This window comes from Mesoplodon densirostris, chromosome 1 (assembly GCF_025265405.1).
Source record: "Mesoplodon densirostris isolate mMesDen1 chromosome 1, mMesDen1 primary haplotype, whole genome shotgun sequence".
Lineage (NCBI taxonomy): Eukaryota > Metazoa > Chordata > Mammalia > Artiodactyla > Ziphiidae > Mesoplodon > Mesoplodon densirostris.
Window position 1 is genome coordinate 229,644,270 of NC_082661.1, and position 19,853 is coordinate 229,664,122.

The 19,853-nt window shown below is 38.7% G+C and overlaps 1 protein-coding gene across 1 annotated transcript in view; it reads right to left on the reverse strand.

The window, feature by feature from the left end:
• Positions 1-19,853, reverse strand: part of TTC29 (tetratricopeptide repeat domain 29) — a 265,146-nt gene that overhangs the window by 125,438 nt on the left and 119,855 nt on the right. The window lies entirely within an intron of this gene.

Sequence of the window (19,853 nt, forward strand, 5' to 3'; positions counted from 1 at the left end):
AAAAAAAGAGGGGTGAATTGTATGGTTATTTAAAAGGATAAAACCTTTAAAAAGTTTCTATCCCCAGAGCTGGGTCTCTGGCAAGGACAGAGAAAGCGTATAGGCAGCCTTGTGACGAAGCGGACCGTGGAACAAATGTGCCGTGACAAAGCCACGTGCGTGACGCTGGGAGTGATTCACAGACAGGAAGGCTGTTCCAACAGCGAGAGGCCAGGGGCAGCTTCCTGCAGGAGCTGGGGAGGAGAGCAGCAGCCATGGGGGGGGGTCTCCTTGGAGATATGATGCTTCTGCCCTCTCCAGGGGGCTGGAATGTCCCACCTGCCTGTTCCACAAAGGAATGGAAGTGAAAACAGGCAGCAGGTCCCTTTTGCCTATTAAACTAACATTAAAATATATTTAGTGGAAATGCCTAGTGCTGGCAACAGTGTAATGAAATAGGCATTCTCGTATATCTCTGGAACCATCTGGTAAACCAGCAAATGGGAAGAATAATAATAAATAATAATAATAATGAATTGGAAAGTATCCGTTAACACACCTGAGGAGCTATGATAAAATTTTGTTTCATTGGGCTCTGGGATCAGACATGTGGAAATCTGTCCTAATGGATGTTGTTTTAAATAGAAGGGGAATGATATTCACCACTGCATTCGTCTGCAAACAAGTGGAATCAAAATAGATGTCAAAGAATGGTTATGTAAATTGATTCTAACAACACAGTTGTTAGTGGCCTTTAAAATATTTGTTTCTGAAGAAATTCATCCACCTGCAAACAAAAATCTTAAGATACGTTAAGTTAAAAATCATGACTCAAGGGCTTCCCTGGTGGCGCAGTGGTTAAGAGTCCGCCTGCCGATGCAGGGGACACGGGTTCGTGCCCCGGTCTGGGAAGATCCCACATGCCGCAGAGCGGCTAGGCCCGTGAGCCATGGCGCTGAGCCTGCGCGTCCGGAGCCTGTGCTCCGCAAGGGGAGAGGCCACAACAGTGAGAGGCCCGCCTACCGCAAAAAAAAAAAAAAAAAAAAAAAAAAATCATGACTCAAATTTTACTATGTATGTTTGCAAATATCTAATAAACAATAAACATTGGGGGGAAATACTGGAAGGAATTACAACAAAATAACAGTGCTGTCATTAACATGAAAAAAAAAGTTAATAAAAGCTGAATGTTAGTTTGTTCTTCCAAGTGTCCCTCAGTGGTGAAAACTCAGGTATCCCTAAAATCACCTATACAAGTGGCAAAATGCTTAGAAAGACATCCAGGTTCTAGCAGAGTGCTTGGCATGTATTAGGCCTTCATATATTTCTGAATGAAGAAACAGTGGAAAATTTGAGAAGGGAAACACTTATATAGTACACATAAAAGTTAAGCTTCCAGGTAAGTCATTGGAGGACCTGTCATTGGATATTTGGAGACCATGACTGTAAACTCCTGTATCCTGGATATTTCAGTAACATCAAGAATATCTTTTTATTTCAGGAACATCTTTGAGAGACTATCAAACACCCTAGAATGTTCTCATGACTGGGGAATATGGTTCCTGCCCCTAAACAGTTTCACTGTTTGGGGAGATTAATTTATACATTCATATGTGGGATTAACTGTGATAAGTACTATGAACTGTCTGTAGTGCTTTGAAATCTGGAGCACATTTATTTGAATATCTTTGCAAGAGCAGGTCTAGTGTTTGTGGGGTAAATTTGGTCTTAAAAGGGAGCCAAAAGGATATGGAGCCAAATCTAGTGAATACAATAGGGATATCAAAGCATCAATAGAAATTTGAAAAATTGTAATATGCATTGTGGGAGATATCTTTGAACTGCATAAAAGGTTTAGTGTGCTTATAGAGTCACAGGCTCTTTGCTCCACTCCATCTTTCTTCCTCTTCCACCCTTACCCAGGCCTTCAGCACAGGTTGGGGGTCACTTCTGTGAACCATCCATCTTTCTCCAAATGTTTCTCCCTGTCTAGTGCCTAGCACTCCCAGCCAGTCTGTTATTCTCTCATTTTTCCTATAGCTCTCATTTTCTCAGTATCTTACTGACACTGAGGTCTCTGTTTACCCAAAGTTGGCTGTTTGCAGGGTTCTGTCCAAGGCCTTTCTCTCCCCTCCATTAAATGGTTCTATGGGCAATTTCATATACTGCTGTGGTGTGTCCTCATTCCTATATGCACATGCCTGGCACATCTGTATTTCTAGACCTGATTTCCCCCTGTACTTCACATCCATATTTCCAATTGTCCAGACATACAAGGCATGCAAAGGAAGACACTTCCCTCCAAGTGATGTCATATAATGATGTGGATGATGGCATTTTGGGAATTAATCATCAGGAAACCCTTTCATAGTGTAGCGGTATAAAGTGTTCACAAGTAATTTAATGTATTTTGTTCTAAAAATGGGATTACCCAGAGAGATGATTTTCTATGTTTTCTAAATATGTCTCTAGATCCTTTTGGCTGTTTTCAAAGATTAATCCCACCTCTCAATCAGTGATGTGTGGCTGTAGGAGCTATTCAAAAGGATAGGCAACAGCTCAGAAAGTATTTCAAAAGAGTTTGATTTTAAGCAGGTAGTGGCAGGATTAGAGGTATAAACTTGCATAACCTCCCAAGATTTGATGAGAACAACATTCATTTTCATAGATAAGCTGTGGTATGTTTGTGAAAATAAATTAAATTGCTTTAAAATCACTATGTGTACTATGTTGGATATTAGAAAGATCTAAGCTTGAATTCCAGTTTGGCCTCTTAGATTAATAACTTTGATGACATCTGCACTCTTTCTCAGCTTGTTTCCTCATTTTTTTTTTGTTTCCTCATTTTAAAAATGGCCATAAGTTACTGTGAGATGAAAAACTACATATATGTATAACCTGGCACATAGTAACAATTCAATAAATGACAGCTAGTTATTACTATTACCTCTCAGTGAAATAAAAAGCTATCATATCCGTAACTCTCTACTTGGTATTATCTGTCAGTAACTGATAGAAAGTCAATTTAGCTAAGCATTACTTTTTGAAAGTCTTCCATTATGCAATGAATTAAACACCATAATTTGAATACACATTCTGCAAGACAGGCACATAAAGCCTTGGTGTTTATTTTCTAGGGGGCACAGTCAAAGAACTAACACTTTTTGTTTACTTGAGTATCAGGTACTGCCAATACATTCTTTTTTCCTTTCTTATTGGTAAAAGAATGCTCTACATATCAGAAATGGAATGGAATTTTATATTCCCAAAGTTGTGAATACTGCTTTTTATGATTCTGTTCTCACCTTTTCATAACAATATTATGAATACTCTTCTTCCACACTTAGGCATAGTTCAATTCTCCAGAAAAATTATGAATTGTTTGAGGAATATTTCAAATGCAGACATGGAGTAAAATATCATGAGAGGTGCACTCATTAATTTAAAATTTGTTTTGTGGAACAACTAAAATGGTATTGAGAGAGCTTGAGAGTATAAAAAATTAGTAAATAAAATAGTTTATTTTACTTAGAATTTTAAGCAAACTTGCGGATTTCTAAGACTAAATTTATCATATTAGTGTTAACTCTCAAAGATCTTTCTTGTACTGTAATATTCAAGAAAAATTGATGAAATAAGAAAAAAGTAGAGACTTTGCATAGCATTTTAAAACTGTAGGGGAAGATTACTATTTTTGTTCAGTAAAAATGGATTCACTGAAGCTTATTTATGTTCATGTTTCTAAAAGCTGATCTATTTTTTAACACCTTATTTTAAAATTTTTTTAATTTTTTAACATCTTTATTGGAGTATAATTGATTTACAATGTTGTGTTAGTTTCTGCTGTATAACAAAGTGAATCAGCTATATGTATCCATATATCCCCATATCCCCTCCCTCTTGTGTCTCCCTCCAACCCTCCTTATCCCACCCCTCTAGGTCGTCACAAAGCACCGAGCTGATCTCCCTGTGCAATGCAGCTGCTTCCCACTAGCTATCTATTTTGCATTTGGTAGTGTATATATGTCAATGTCACTCTCACTTTGTCCCAGCTTACCTTTCCCTGTCCCCATATCCTCAAGTCCATTCTCTACGTCTCTGTCTTTATTCCTGTCCTGCCCCTAGGTTCATCGGAACGATTTTGGGTTTTTTTTAGATTCCATATATATGTGCTATAAAAGCTGATTTTTTTTTTTTTTGCGGTACACGGGCCTCTCACTGTTGTGGCCTCTCCCATTGCGGAGCACAGGCTCCGGACGTGCAGGCTCAGCGGCCATGGCTCACGGGCCCAGCTGCTCCACGGCATGTGGGATCTTCCCAGACCGGGGCCCGAACCCGTGTCCCCTGCATCGGCAGGCAGATTCTCAACCACTGCGCCACCAGGGAAGCCCAAAGCTGATCTATTTTTGATGGAAGAACACTTTGGATTAGGTTTGGCTGGCTGACGATTGTTAAATCACAACACACACAAACAAAAAAATGAGTTCAGTGAACAAGAAACACAACAGCATAAATAAAACTATCGCTGGGTGAGTCAAGTTGTTTTTCTCATAAAGGAGCAACAGATCTCCAAAACATCCAGAATTATCTGGAACTTGTTCTAACAAATAATGCTAGAGAGAAAGGCTTCCTATTATAAATTATATGCCCCACTCAACGCTGTACAGTGCTGTAGCCAGGAAAGTTGTTACTATAGCATCTGAAATATAAACATTACATGCTGCTTAAAGGATTTCCAAATTTAAAAGTTAGCAATAGATTTAGAAACCAGTCTTTCTTTGGAAGGGGAAGAATCAAATATTTTCTTACAGAAAAGCTACAGATTATTTGTATAAGTTAAAGGACAAGGTTAAAATGTTAGACAAATATTAATTCCAGTTTTCTATATGCAGTGCACAGGTGCAACTTGAACAACATATTATATGGTATAATCATTAAATTCATTCAACCAGACCTTAGAGAGTTAAAAACATATATTCTGAGGAACAGGACTCCTCGGTCCAAAGAATGAGAATGAAACAGTGCAGAATATTTGTGTATCAAGGTGATTCCAGTTTCCAGCTGGGAAAACAGGACTGTTAACACCCACATCCCCTGACAACTGTCCAATTATGTATATCACACTCGGCCTACTGTTTGCAGTAGAAGTAATCAATAAAGGATGTGGTTGAGTGAACATAGATTTTGGTTGAACCAATGCATGAAAACTTAATCATTTACTCAGAGAGAAGAAATCAAATAGAGCAGTGATGAAACAGCCACTGAGGGGTTTGTTGATTGTGCCACCAAGTTTGTGGGCCACGGATGAAAGTAATAAGGCAAATGGAATCAGTGACAGGAGAAAATGTAAAAAGCTATTCTTAATTTCATGAATTAATAGAAATGTTTTGATGTATTTTGGGGGGTCATTTTTAGGAAATTTCACATCAAAGCCTGGATGTTTCATTTTAAAGAATATATGAAAATTACTAGGGCATGTCATTTCTCTCAAGCAAGAAGAAATTAATTTTCAGTTATAACAGAAAGGGTAATTTTCACACTGGAAACTTTGTACTGATTGATTTAAAGATCTCCACTGTGGAAAATTTTCTAGGAAATAATTTAACCCAAGTTTGCAAGAAAATTTAACAGTTAGTAAGGAATAAACCCAGAGATGGGCTAGTTGTGACAAGTATGTCTTGAATGACTCTCATTTTTGCGATTTTCCCCCTAGATTCTTTTTAAAAGTCATCCTGATTATTTGGAGAGTTGTAGCATTTCAGTAAATGAGGCAAAAAAAAAAAAAAAACCCCACAAATGCCATAAGGAAAATAAGGATTTTTCCCTCTGTATTTACTCAAATTGTTTATCTATGTAATAATAATATTTAGTTGGTAATTTCTCAACTCACTATCTCTTTGTTTTATGGACCATAATTCTGGTTTTTATAGCTGTGTCATAGGCAATTTTTCTCATTTTAGAATACCAATACTCTTTTTTTTCACTAGTATTCCAAGTAGGAGGGGAAAAGACATTGTAAATGCTTATTTTTCTGTTATGCTACTTAAACGCTTGTGCAATTAATATAATTCAGACCAATAGCAAAAATAACAAACCCTGCTCACTATTGAAACCTTCATCAATAACCCTAATTCCAGGGCTGAGCCTAGCCTTACCAAATGGGCAACTGTATTACCAAGTCCTGAGTCTTGAGGGAATGTGGTATGTTTTTCAATTGAAGGCTTAGTATAAATTCTTATAACCATTTTAGAAGCTTCCAGCATTACAGCTTATTCACCTTTCATGCATGCTCTGCTGATGGCCTTAAACACACACTTATCCTAGACATGGCTATCCTCTTCCATTTCCTTTAAAGAGATAAAATATGTTTATAGAGATAGGACTCCCATTAGTGAAAATTGTGCAATTGCACAGGGTAGGAGAGATTTAGAGGTGATGCTAAGCTTCACATGCAGCTTGATTTATTTTTCAGTCACCACAACAATAATTTCCTCTATTTTCGTAGTGCTCCATTTCTTGCATGTTACTGCTAATCTGGGGACAGTTTAGGACAATGAAGGGATATGTGTGTGTGTGCGCATTTGTGCATTTGTGTGTGTGTGTGCATGTGTCAAAGAACACCAAGCCCTTGAAGTGAAATTTTCTAAAAATGACCACAAAATATATATCAAAATACTTCTAGTAATTAGTGGACTCAATCTAATAAGGCTTATCAGATATCTAGGGTGCCGTTGTCTACATGTATATAGAATTTTTGTTTTTGAAACATGTGTTTCTGAGTTATTGTGCACAAATGGTGAAAGAATATGCTGAGGGTTACACTCCCCTGAGTGCTCCTCCAAATACAGCAACAGTGCTGCAAAATGGCAGATTTGGATTGGAAATCCTGCAGTGGGCTTGGGACACTATTTCCTTATGAACTCAGAGGAAGCTTTTCCTGTACTCTTTTGTGCATTACATAACATTATACAATTAAGAACCCATGCCTACCATACAAATCATTGCTGTCTTCATTGGTATTTTAGTAGATGGGAATTCTTACAAGTGGAATTCACTTCATTTGGTATAAAAGTGAGATAGGGATACATTTTCTTGCCCATTATATGTTTGCCCCAAGGCAGGTTGCTAGATTGTTGAGAGTGTTGGAATATAATCGTCCCCATTCCTACCAGAAACATACCCTACTTCATGATATATCAAACATAGCTGGATCCGAAGGGCTCCAATCAACATTGTGGAATAGAAGGACGTGGAGCTCACCTCCTCCCACAAATACATCAAAAATACTTCTACATGTGGAAAAATTCTGACAGAATACCTACTGAATGCTGGCACGAGATCTCGGACAGTCAAAATTGCAAGAAAGATCACCATGTAACCATGCAGGATGAAAGAAAAAAAAAGAGAAAAATAGGAATTGTGACAGGACCTGTGCCCCTGGGAGGGAGCTGTGAAAGAGAGAAGGTTCCCTCACCCTGGGAAGCCCCCTTCATGGGTGAGATGTTCAGCTGGGATAGGAAGGGAACTTCAGAGGTTCAGAGAAGAGTGCAGCAACAATCTTGCAGCAGGCAGAACAGAGAGAGACCTACACAGATAGTCCATGTCACCTCACTGCACTCCCCAGCCCAATATGCACATTTGCTGGTGTACACAGGGGCTGGGTGCTGAAACTCATGTTTCAGAAGACAGACCCAGGGGGAGGACTGGGGTTGGCTTCACAGAGACAGCCTGAAGGGGATAGAGTGTGGGACAGGCTGCAACTGGGGTGGGGGGGCTGTATGCAGAAGGAGCCTGGGCCCTCCATAAAAGTGAAATACCACCGTTAATAGGCACATGAAGGGAGGGGCAGAGCCCATGCTATAGTAGCCTCATTCTTGGAGGGCTCACAGCTGGTGTGGCTCCACCTCTACGAGCTCTGCGAGCATGCAAGCAGGTTGCCCACACATGGAGGTTGGGCTGAAATCAGAGCCGATCCCCACGGGCCATGCCACTATGGAAGCAGGGCTGAAATCTGAGTCCCCTCCTTGTGGTTGTGTGATCTGTGGATTTATGCCACTGCTGCCACCACTGGCTTTATAAACTCAGTGCCTGTGGGTCATCCAAGTAGATTACATGTGCTCCTGAGTCTGGGGCAGATGTAGAGTTAGAAGATGTGGGCTCTGTGGGTCCACACACATGGAGACAGGGCAAGGGTCTGGGCTGCTTTCATAGGTCCCATGGCATGTCCAGGTGCGTGACTACTGTGGTCATGGTACGTGGCTTCAGTGGATCTGTGACTACAAATCTGCACTGGTGGCTTTGTGAACACAGTGCCTGAGGGACACCAAGGCTGACTGCCTGCATTCCACTGTTGAGGTGGAGCTGAGGGCAGTGTCCAAAACAGTACTTTGTGAACCCACACAGTGGATGACAGGCAACACCACAGAGCACACTTCCCGGTGGGCAGCTCCTGTGGAGGAATACTCAGTGGCTCCTCTCACAGTGAGAGTGCTCCTGTCCTGCAGAGAGGACCCAAATAAACAAAATAAGAATGAAAGAGGTGAAATAACAACTGATACTGCAGAAATACAAAAAACATAAAAGAATACTATGAACAATTATATGCCAACAAATTTGACAACCTAGAAAAAAATGAACAAGTTTCTAGAAGTATACAGCCCACCAAAACTGAATCAATAAGAAATAGATATTTTGAACAGACTGATCACTAGAAGTGAACTAGAATCTGTAAAACAAAATGAAACAAACTCCCTGCAAACAAAAGTCCAGGACCAGATGGCTTCACTGGGGAATTCTACCTAAACATACAAAGAACTCATACCAATCCTTCTCAACCTCTTCCAAAATATTGGAAGGAGGGGACACTCCCAAAGTCATTTTATGAAGCCTGATACCAAAACCAGATAAAGACACTACCAAAAAAGAAAATTACAGGCCAATATCTTTGATGAATAAGATGCAAAAATTCTTAACAAAATATTAGCAAACCAAATCCAACAACACATAAAAAAGGTCAAACAACATGATCAAGGTGGATTCCTCCCATGGTCACAAGGTGTTTAACATATGCAAATCAATCAATGTGATACACCATATCAACCAAAAAAAAAAAAACAGACAAAAACCACACGATCACCTCAATAGATGCAGAAAGCATTTGATAAAATTCAACATTCATTCATGATAAAAAGTCTTACCAAAGTGGGTATAGAGGGAACATATCTCAACATAATAAAAGCTATTTATGACAAACCTACAGCCAATATAATACTCAACAATAAGAAGCTGAAAGCCTTACTGCTAAAATCTGGAACAAGACAAGAATGCCCACTCTCACCACTTCTGTTCAACATACTATTGGAAGTCCTAGCCACAGCAATCAGACAAGAAAAAGAAATTAAAAGTATCCAAATTGGAAGGGAAGAGGTAAAATTGTCAATATATGCAGATAACATGTTACTCTATGTAGAAAACCCTAAAGACTCCACTAAAAACTACTAGAACTGATGAACAAATTCAGAAAGGTAGCAGGATACAAGATTAACATACAGAAATCTGTTGCATTTCTTTACAATAACAATGAAATATCAGAAAGTAAAAGTAAAAAATATCCCTTTTAAAATTACATCAAAAAATAAAATACTTAGGGGGACCTTCAAAATGGTGGAGGAGTAAGATGTAGAGATCACCTTCCTCCCCACAAATACATCAAAAATACACCTACATGTGGAACAACTCCTACAGAACACCTACTGAACACTGGCAGAAGACCTCAGACTTCCCAAAAGGCAAGAAAATCCCCACTTACTTGGGTAGGGCAAAAGAAAAAAGAAAAAACAGAGACAAAAGAATAGGAACTGACTTGCACCTCTGGGAGGCAGCAGTGAAGGAGGAAAAGTTTCCACACACTAGGGAGCCCCAACACTGGCAGAGATGGGGTGTGAGTTGGGGGGCAAGCTTCAGAGCCATGGAGGAGAGTGCAGCACAGGGGTGCAGAGGGCAAAGCAGAGAGATTCCCACACAGAGGATCAGTGCTGAGCAGCACTCACCAGTCTGAGATGCTTGTCTCCTCACCAGCCAGGGTGGGGTGGAGGCTGGAAGCTGAGGCTCAGGGTCTGGAGGTCAGACCACAGGAAGTGGACTGTGGTTGGTTGGCTGTGTGAAGACAGCCTGAAGGGGGCTAGTGCATCACAACTAGCTGGGAGGGAGTCAGGTAAAATGTCTGGACCTGCCAAAGAGGCAAGAGATCATGGTTTCGGGGTGAACAAGGGATTCCTTCCCTGTGTGCCCACAGAAGGCAGAGCACTGCCTAAGCAAGCTCCAGAGATGGGCGTGAGCTACGGCTATCAGCTTGGACCCCAGAGATGGGCATGAAATGCTAACGCTGCTGCCACTGCCATGAAGAATCCTGTGTGCAAGCACAGGTCACTACCCCCCCACCACCCCACCCCCAGGAGGCTGTGCAGCCCGCCACTGCCAGAGTCCCGAAATCCAGGAACAACTTCCCTGGGAGAACACACGGCACACCACAGGCTGTTGCAATGTCACTTTGGCGTCTGTCACTGGAGGCTAGCCCTGCATTCCAATTATGACTACAGTACCCTTCCCTCTCCCCAGCCTGAGAGAGCAAGAGAGACCTAATCAGCCGCTGCTTTAACCCCCACCTGTCTGGGTGGGGAACAGACGCCTGAAGATGACCTACATGCAGAGGCGGGGTCAAAACCGAGGCTGAACCCCAAGAGCTTTGTGAACAAAGAAGAGAAAGGGAAATTTCTCCATGTACCCTCAGGAGAAGCAGATTAAATTCCCACAGTCAACTTGATGAACGCTGCATCTGTGGAATACCTGCAGAGACAATGAATGTTCCCAAAAATGAGGTGGTGGATTTTGGGAGCAACTGTAGACTTGGGGCTTGCTGTCTGTGACTGATTTCTTTCTGATTTTTATGTTTATCTTATTTTATTTTTTAGTGCTTGCTATTATTGGTGGATTTGTTCATTGGTTTGGTTGCTCTCTTCTTTTTTAAAAAAAAATTTAAATTTTTTAAATTTTTTTATTTTTTAAATTTTATTATTTTTAAAATTTATTATTTATTTATTTATATTTATTTTTTTCTTCCTTTTTTTCCTTCTTTTCTTCTGAGTCATGTGGCTGAAAGGGTCTTGGTGCTCTGGCCACGTGTCAGGCCTGAGCTTATGAGGAGGGAGAGCTGAGTCCAGCACATTGGACCACCACAGACTTCCTGGCCCCACGTAATATCAATCAGTGAGAGCTCTCCCAGAGATCTCAATCTCAATGCTAGGACCCAGCTCCACCCAATGGCCAGCAAGCTATAGTGCCAAATGCCTCATGCCAAACAACTAGCAAGATAGGAACCCAACCCCACCCATTAGCAGAGAGGCTGCCTAAAATCATACTAAGTTCACAAACACTCCAAAACACACCACCAGACCCAGCCCTGCCCACCAGAAAGACAAGATCCAGTCCCACCCACCAGAACAGAGGCACCAGTCCCCTCCACCTGGAAGCCTACCCAAGCCACTGAAACAACCTCACCTGCTGGGGGCAGACATCAAATACAATGGGAACTATGAACCTGCAGCTGAAAAAAGGAGACCCCAAACACAATAAGTTAAACAAAATGAGAAGACAGAGAAGTACATAGCAGTTGAAGTAGCAAGGTAAAAACCTACCAGACCAAACAAATGAAAAGGAGATAGGCAGTCTACCTGGAAAAGAATTAGGAATAATGATAGTAAAGATGACCCAAAATCTTGGACATAGAATGGAGAGAATACAATAAACGTTTAACAAGGACTCAGAAGAATTAATGAGCAAACCAACAATGATGAACAACACAATAAATGAAATTAAAAATTCTCTAAAAGGGATCAATAGCAGAATATCTGAGGCAGAACAATGTATAGTGACTTGCAAGATACAATAGTGGAAATAACTGCCACAGAGCAGAATAAAGAATGAAACGAATTGAGGAAAGTCTCAGAGACATCTGGGACAACATTAAACACACCAACATTCGAATTATAGGGGTCCCAGAAGATGAAGAGAAAAAGAAATGGCCTGACAAAATACTTGAAGAGATTTAGTTGAAAACTTCCTTAACATGGGAAAGGAAATAGGCAATCAAGTCCAGGAAGCACAGACAGTCCCATACAGGATAAATCCAAGAAGAAACATGTCAAGACATATATTAATCAAACAATCAAAAATTAAATACAAAGAAAAAATATTAAAGTAGCAAGGGAGAAACAACAAATAACATACAAGGGAATCCCTATAAGGTTAACAGCTGATCTTTCACCAGAAACTCTGCAAGCCAGAAGGGCATGGCAAGACATATTTCAAGTGATGAAAGGGAAAAACCTGCAGCCAAGATTTCTCAACCCAGCAAGGATCTCATTCAGATTCGACAGAGAAATTAAAACCTTGCAGACACACAAAAGCTAAGAAAATTCAGCACCACCAAACTAGCTTTATAACAAATGCTAAAGGAACTTCTCTAGGCAGGAAACACAAGAGAAGGAAAAGACCTACAATAACCAACACAAATCAATTAAGAAAATGGTAATAGAAACATACATATTGATAATTACCTTAAATGTAAATGGATTAAATGCTCCCACCAAAAGACATAGACTGGCTGAATGGATACAAAAACAAGACCCATATATATGCTGTCTACAAGAGACCCACTTCAGACCCAGGGACACTTACAGAGAGAAAGTGAAGGGATGGAAAAAGATATTCCATGCAAATGGAAATCAAAGGAAAGATTGAGTAGTAATACTCATATCAGACAAAATAGACTTTAAAATAAAGACTGTTACAAGAGACAAAGAAGGACACTACATAATGATCAAGGGATCGATCCAAGAAGAAGATATAACAATTGTAAATATTTATGCACCCAGCATAGGAGCACCTCAATACATAAGACAAATGCTAACAGCCATAAAAGGGGAAATCAACAGTAACACAACCATAGTGGGGAACTTTAACACCCCACTTTCACCAATGGACAGATAATTCAAAATGAAAATAAATAAGGAAACACAAGCTTTAAATGACACATTAGACAAGATGGACTTAATTGATATTTATAGGACATTCCATACAAAAACAATAGAGTACACTTTCTTCACAAGTGCTCATGGAACATTCTCCAGGATAGATCATATCTTGGGTCACAATTCAAGCCTTGGTAAATTTAAGAAAACTGAAAGTATATCAAGTATCTTTTCTGACCACAGTGCTATGAGACTAGATATCAATTACAGAACAAAAAGTTAAAAAAAAATACAAATACATGGGGGCTAAACAATACACTATTAATAACCAAGAGGTCACTGAAGAAATCAAAGACGAAATCAAAAAACACCTAGAAACAAATGGCAATGAATACACAACGACCCAAAATCTATGGGATGCAGCAAAAGCATCTCTAAGAGGGAAGTTTATAGCAATATAATCCTACCTCAAGAAATGAGAAAAATCTCAAATAAACAACCTAAACTTACACCTAAAGCAATTATAAAATGAAGAACAAAAAAACCCAAAGTTAACAGAAGGAAAGAAATCATAAAGATCAGATCCTAAATAAAAAAGAAATGAAGTAAAGTATAGCAAAGATCAATAAAACTAAAAGCTGGTTCTTTGAGAAGATAAGCAAAATTGTTAAACTATTAGCCAGACTCATCAAGAAAAAAAGGGAGAAGACTCAAATCAATAGAATTAGAAATGAAACTGACACTGCAGAAATACAAAGATCATGAGAAACTACTACAAGCAACTCTATGCCAATAAAATGGACAACCTGGAAGAAATGGACAAATTCTTAGAAAAGCACAACCTTCCATGACTGAACCAGGACAAAATAGAAAATATGAAAAGACCAATCACAAGCACTGAAACTGGAACTGTGATAAAAAAAATCTTCAAACAAACAAAAGCCCAGCACCACATGGCTTCACAAGCAAATTCCATCAAACATTTAGAGAAGAGCTAACATCTATCCTACTCAAACTCTTCCAAAATACAGCAGAGGGAGGAACACTCCCAAACTCATTCTATGAGGCGACCATCACCCTGATACCAAAACCAGACAAAGATGTCACAAAGAAGGAAAGCTACAGGACAATATCACTGTTGAATATAGATGCAAAAATCCTCAACAAAATACAAGCAAACAGAATCCAATAGTGCATTAAAAGAATCATACACCATGAGCAAGTGGACTTTATCCCAGGAATGCAAGGATTCTTCAGTATATGCATATCAATCAATGTGATACACCATATTTACAAATTGAAGGATAAAAACCATATAATAATATCAATAGATGCAGAAAAAGCTTTTGAAAAAATTCAACACCCATCTATGACAAAAACTCTCCAGAAAGTGGGCATAGAGGGAACCTACTTCAACATAATAAAGGCCATATATGAAAAACCCACAGCCAACATTGTTCTTAGTGGTGAAAAACTGAAAGCATTTCCTCCAAGATCAGGAACAAGACAATGTTTCCCACTCTCACTACTATTATTCAACACAGTTTTGGAAGTTTTAGCCATGGCATTCAGAGAAATAAAAGGAATCCAAATCAGAAAAGAAGAAAGAAAACTGTCACTGCTTGCAGATGACATCATACTATACATAGAGAATCATAAAGATGTTACCAGAAAAGTACTAGAGATAATCAATGAATTTAGTAAAATAGCAGGATACAAAATTAATGCACAGAAATCTCTTGCATTCCTATACACTAACAATGAAATAGCTGAAAGAGAAATTAAGGAAACACTCTCATTTACCATTGCAACAAAAAGAATAAAATACCTAGGAGTAAACCTACCTAAGGAGACAAAAGACCTGTATGCAGAAAACTATAAGTCACTGATAAAAGAAATTAAAGATGATACAAACAGATGGAGAGATATACCATGTTCTTGGATTGGAAGAATCAACACTATGAAAATGGCTATACTACCCAAAGCAATCTACAGATTCAATGCAATTCCTGTCAAATTATCAATGGCGTTTTTCACAGAACTAGAACAAAAATTGAAAAATTTGTATGGAAACACAAAAGACCCCGAATAGCCAAAGCAATCTTGAGAAAGAAAAATGGAGCTGGAGGAATCAGGCTCCTGGACTTCAGACTATTCTACAAAGCTACAGTAATCCAGACAGTATGGTACTGGCACAAAAACAGAAATATAGATCAGTGGAACCAGATAGAAAGCCCAGAGATAAACTCAAGCAGTTATGGTCACCTTATCTTTGATATAGGAGGCAAGAATATACAATGGAGAAAAGACAGCCCCTTCAATAAGTGGTGCTGGGAAAACTGGACAGCCACATGTAAAAGAATGACGGTAGAACACTCCTTAAAACCATACACAGAAATAAACTCAAAATGGATTAAAGTCCTAAATGTAAGGCCAGACACTATAAAACTCCTAGAGGAAAACATAGGCAGAACACTCTATGACATAAATCACAGCAAGATCCTTTTTGACCCACCTACTAGATAAATGGAAATAAAATCAAAAATAAACAAATGGGACCTAATGAAACTTAAAAGCTTTTGCACAGGGCTTCCCTGGTGGCACAGTTGTTGAGAGTCCGCCTGCCAATGCAGGGGACACGGGTTCGTGCCCCGGTCTGGGAAGATCCCACATGCCGCGGAGCGGCTGGGCCAGTGAGACATGGCCGCTGAGCCTGCGCGTCCGGAGCCTGCGCTCTGCAATGGGAGAGGCCACAACAGTGAGAGGCCCATGTAACACAAAAAGAAAAAAAAAAAAAAAGCTTTTGCACAGCAAAGGAAACCATAAACAAGACCAAAAGACAACCCTCAGATGGGAGAAAATATTTGCAAATGAAGCAACTGACAAAGGATTAATCTCCAAAATATACAAGCAGCTCATGCAGCTCAATATCAAATAAACAAACAACCCAATCCAAAACTGCATGGTAGAGCTTAATAGACATTTCTCCAAAAAAGATATACAGATTGCCAACAAACACATGAAAGGATGCTCAACATCAGTAATCATTCGAGAAATGCAAATCAAAAGCATGATGAGGTATCACCTCACACCAGTCAGAATGGGCATCATCAAAAAAATCTACAAACAATAAATGCTGGAGCGGGTGTGGAGAAAGGGGAACCCTCTTGCACTGTTGATGGGAATGTAAATTAATACAGCCACTCTGGAGAACAGTATGGAGCTTCCTTAGAAAATAAAAGTCGTACTACCATATGACCCAGCAATCCCAGTACTTGGCATATACCCTGAGAAAACCATAATTCAAAAAGAGACATGTACCACAATTTTCATTGCAGCACTATTTGCAATAGCCTGGACATGGAAGCAACTTAAATGTCCACTGACAGATGAATGGATAAAGAAGATGTGGCCCATATATACAATGGAATATTACTTAGCCATAAAAAAATGAAATTGAGTTATTTGTAGTGAGGTGAATGGATCTAGAGTCCATCATACAGAGTGAAGTAAGTCAGCAAAAGAAAAACAAATACCATATGCTAACACTTGTATATGGAATCTAAAAAAAAATGTTCTGATGCACCTAGGGGCAGGAAATGAATAGAGTCGCAGAGGTAGAGAATGGACTTGAGGACACGGGGAGGGGGAAGGGTAGGCTGGGACGAAGTGAGAGAGTGGCATGGACATATATACACTACCAAATGTAAAATAGATAGCTAGTGGGAAGCAGCCGCATAGCACAGGGAGATCAGCTCGGTGCTTTGTGACCACCGAGAGGGGTGGGTTAGGTAGGGTGGGAGGGTGACTCAAGAGGGAGGAGATATGGGGATATATGTATATGTATAGCTGATTCACTTTGTTATAAAGCAGAAACTAACACACCATTGTTAAGCAATTATACTCCAATAAAGGTGGTAAAAATATATAAAGCTTATCATACTACAAAAAATAAACCACAACAAAACAAAACAAAACAAATATCCTATGCTAACACATATATATGGAATCTAAAAAAAAATGCTTTTGATGAACCAAGGGGCAGGACAAGGATAAAGATGCAGGCGTAGAGAATGGACTTGAGGACACGGGGAAGGGGAAGGGTAAGCTGGGACAAAGTGACAGTGTAGCACTGACAATATACACTACCAAATGTAAAATAGATAGCTAGTGGGCAGCAGCTGCATAGCACAGGGAGATCAGCTCTGCATTTTGTTAAGACCTAGAGGGGTGGGATAGAGAGGGGGGGAGGGATTAACAAGAGGGAGAGTGTATGGGGATATATGTATACATATAGCTGATTCATTTTGTTATACAGCAGAAATTAATACAACATTTTAAATCAATTATACTCCAATAAAAATGTTAATAAAATAAAATACTTAGGAATAAACCTATCCAAGGAGTTAAAAGACTTATATTCTGAGAACTATAAAAGATTGATAAAGTAAACTGAAGATGATAAGAAAGAAATGGAAAGGTAGCCCATGCTCTTAGATTGGAAGAATTAATATCATTAAAATGGCCATACTACCCAAAGCAATCTACAGATTTAATGTGATCCTTATCAAAGTACCCATGACATTTTTCACAGAACTAGAACAAACAATCTTAAAATTTATGTGGAACCATAAAAGACCCAGAATTGTCAAAGCAATCCTGAGGTAAAAGAGCAAAGCAGGAGGCATAACCCTCCCAGACTTCAGACAATACTACAAAGCTACAGTAATCGAAACAGTGTGGTATCGGCACAAAAACAGACATATGGATCAATGGAACAGAATAGAGAGCCCAGAAATAAACCCACACACCAACAGTCAATTAATCTTTCACATAGGAGGCATGAATGTACAATGGAGAAAAGACAGTTTCCTCAGCAAGTGATGTTGGGAATGTTGGACAGCCACATTTAAATTAGTGAAGTTAGAACACACCCTCACACCATACACAAAAATAAACTCAAAATGGCTTAAAGACTTAAATATAAGACATGACACCAAAAAACTCCTAGAAGAGAACATAGGTAAAACATTCTCTGACATGAATTCTAGAAATGTAATCTTAGATCAGCCTCCCAAGACAAAAGAAATAAAAGCAAAACTAAACACATGGTACCGAATTAAACTTATAAGCCTTTGCACAGTGAATGAAACCATAAACAAAATGAAGACAACCTATGGAATGCAAGAAAATATTTGCAAATGATGCGACCAATAAGGGCTTAATTTCCTAAATATACAAACAGCTCATACAACTCAACATCAAAAGAAACCAACCCAATCAAAAAATGGACAGAAGACCTAAATAGACATTTCTCCAAAGAAGACGTACAGATGGCCAATAGGCATGTGAAAAGATGCTCAACTTTGCTAATTATTTGAGAAACTCAAATCAAAAGTACAAGCATCTCACACTGGTCAGAATGGCCAACATTAAAAAGTTTACAAATAATAAATGCTGGAGAGGGTGTGGAGAAAAGGGAACCCTCCTACACTGTTGGTGGGAATGTAAGTTGGTGCAGCCACTGTGGAAAATAGTACAGAAGTTTCTCAAAAAACTAAAAATAGAACTACCATATGACCCAGCAATTCCACTCCTGGTTCTATATCTGAAAAATACAAAAACACTAATTTGAAAAGATTCACACACCCCAATGTTCATAGCAGCACAATTTACAATAACCAACACATGGAAGCAACCTAAGTGTCTATCAACAGATGAATGGATAAAGAAAATGTGGTACAGATACACAATGGAATATTACTCAGCTATAAAAAAGAATGAAATAATGCCATTTGCAGCAACATCGATGGACCTAGAGATTACCATACTAGGTGAAGTAAGTCAGAAAGAGAAAGACATATATCATATGATATCACTTATATATGGAATTTAAAATACAATACACATGGACTTATTTACAAAACAGAAACAGACTCATAGACATAGAAAACAAACTTATGATTACCAAAGGGGAAGGGGAAAGAGGGATAAATTAGGAGTTTTGGATTAGCAGATACAAACCACTATATATAAAATAGATAAACAACAAGGTCCTACTATAAATCACAGGGAACTATATTCAACACCCTATAATAAACCATAAAGGAAAAGAATATGAAAAAGAATATATATATATATATATATATATATATATATATATGTATATATATAACTGAATCACTTTGCTGTACACCAGAAAATAACACAACATTGTAAATTAACTACACTTCAAAAAAATATATATATATATATATATATATATGGATCCTTTTCCATACCTCTACCTAAAATAATACTTAAGCAACCAAATTAAAACATTTGATTATCTGTTGTTGTTGTTGCCAAGATACTTATTCATCTCTTCCCCTTAGCTTTCACAGTATAGAGCAGGAATTCAAATCCTGGAGTGGAAACTAAAATATTCCAGATGAGACCCCAGTTTAACAGGTGAGAAGTATTTTAAGATAACCTCAGGTGTCCACAAGTTTCAAAAATAATTATAAAGATTATCAGTAACTGAAGGAGAAATCCAACACTTGTCGTGTGACATAGTAAGTGCTCAGTACAGGTTTATGAAAGAAAACATTTTTCCCTGAAGTTTTATCTCTCTATCTAGGTTGGAACACAATGTTAATTTGTAGAAATTATTTTATAAACATGTTGAGGGATGCATTTATTTAACTGTTTAGGCTTAGGCCAGGTCTGCTACTACAAAGCAAGACAAATCAATCATTTTCTACTGATTCTGGGCAGTGTTAACAGCAGAATCAAATAATTAAATAATCAAAATGAGCTGGATAAAAGGGCACAGAGTTGGTGTGTTCCAAACAGACATTACATTGA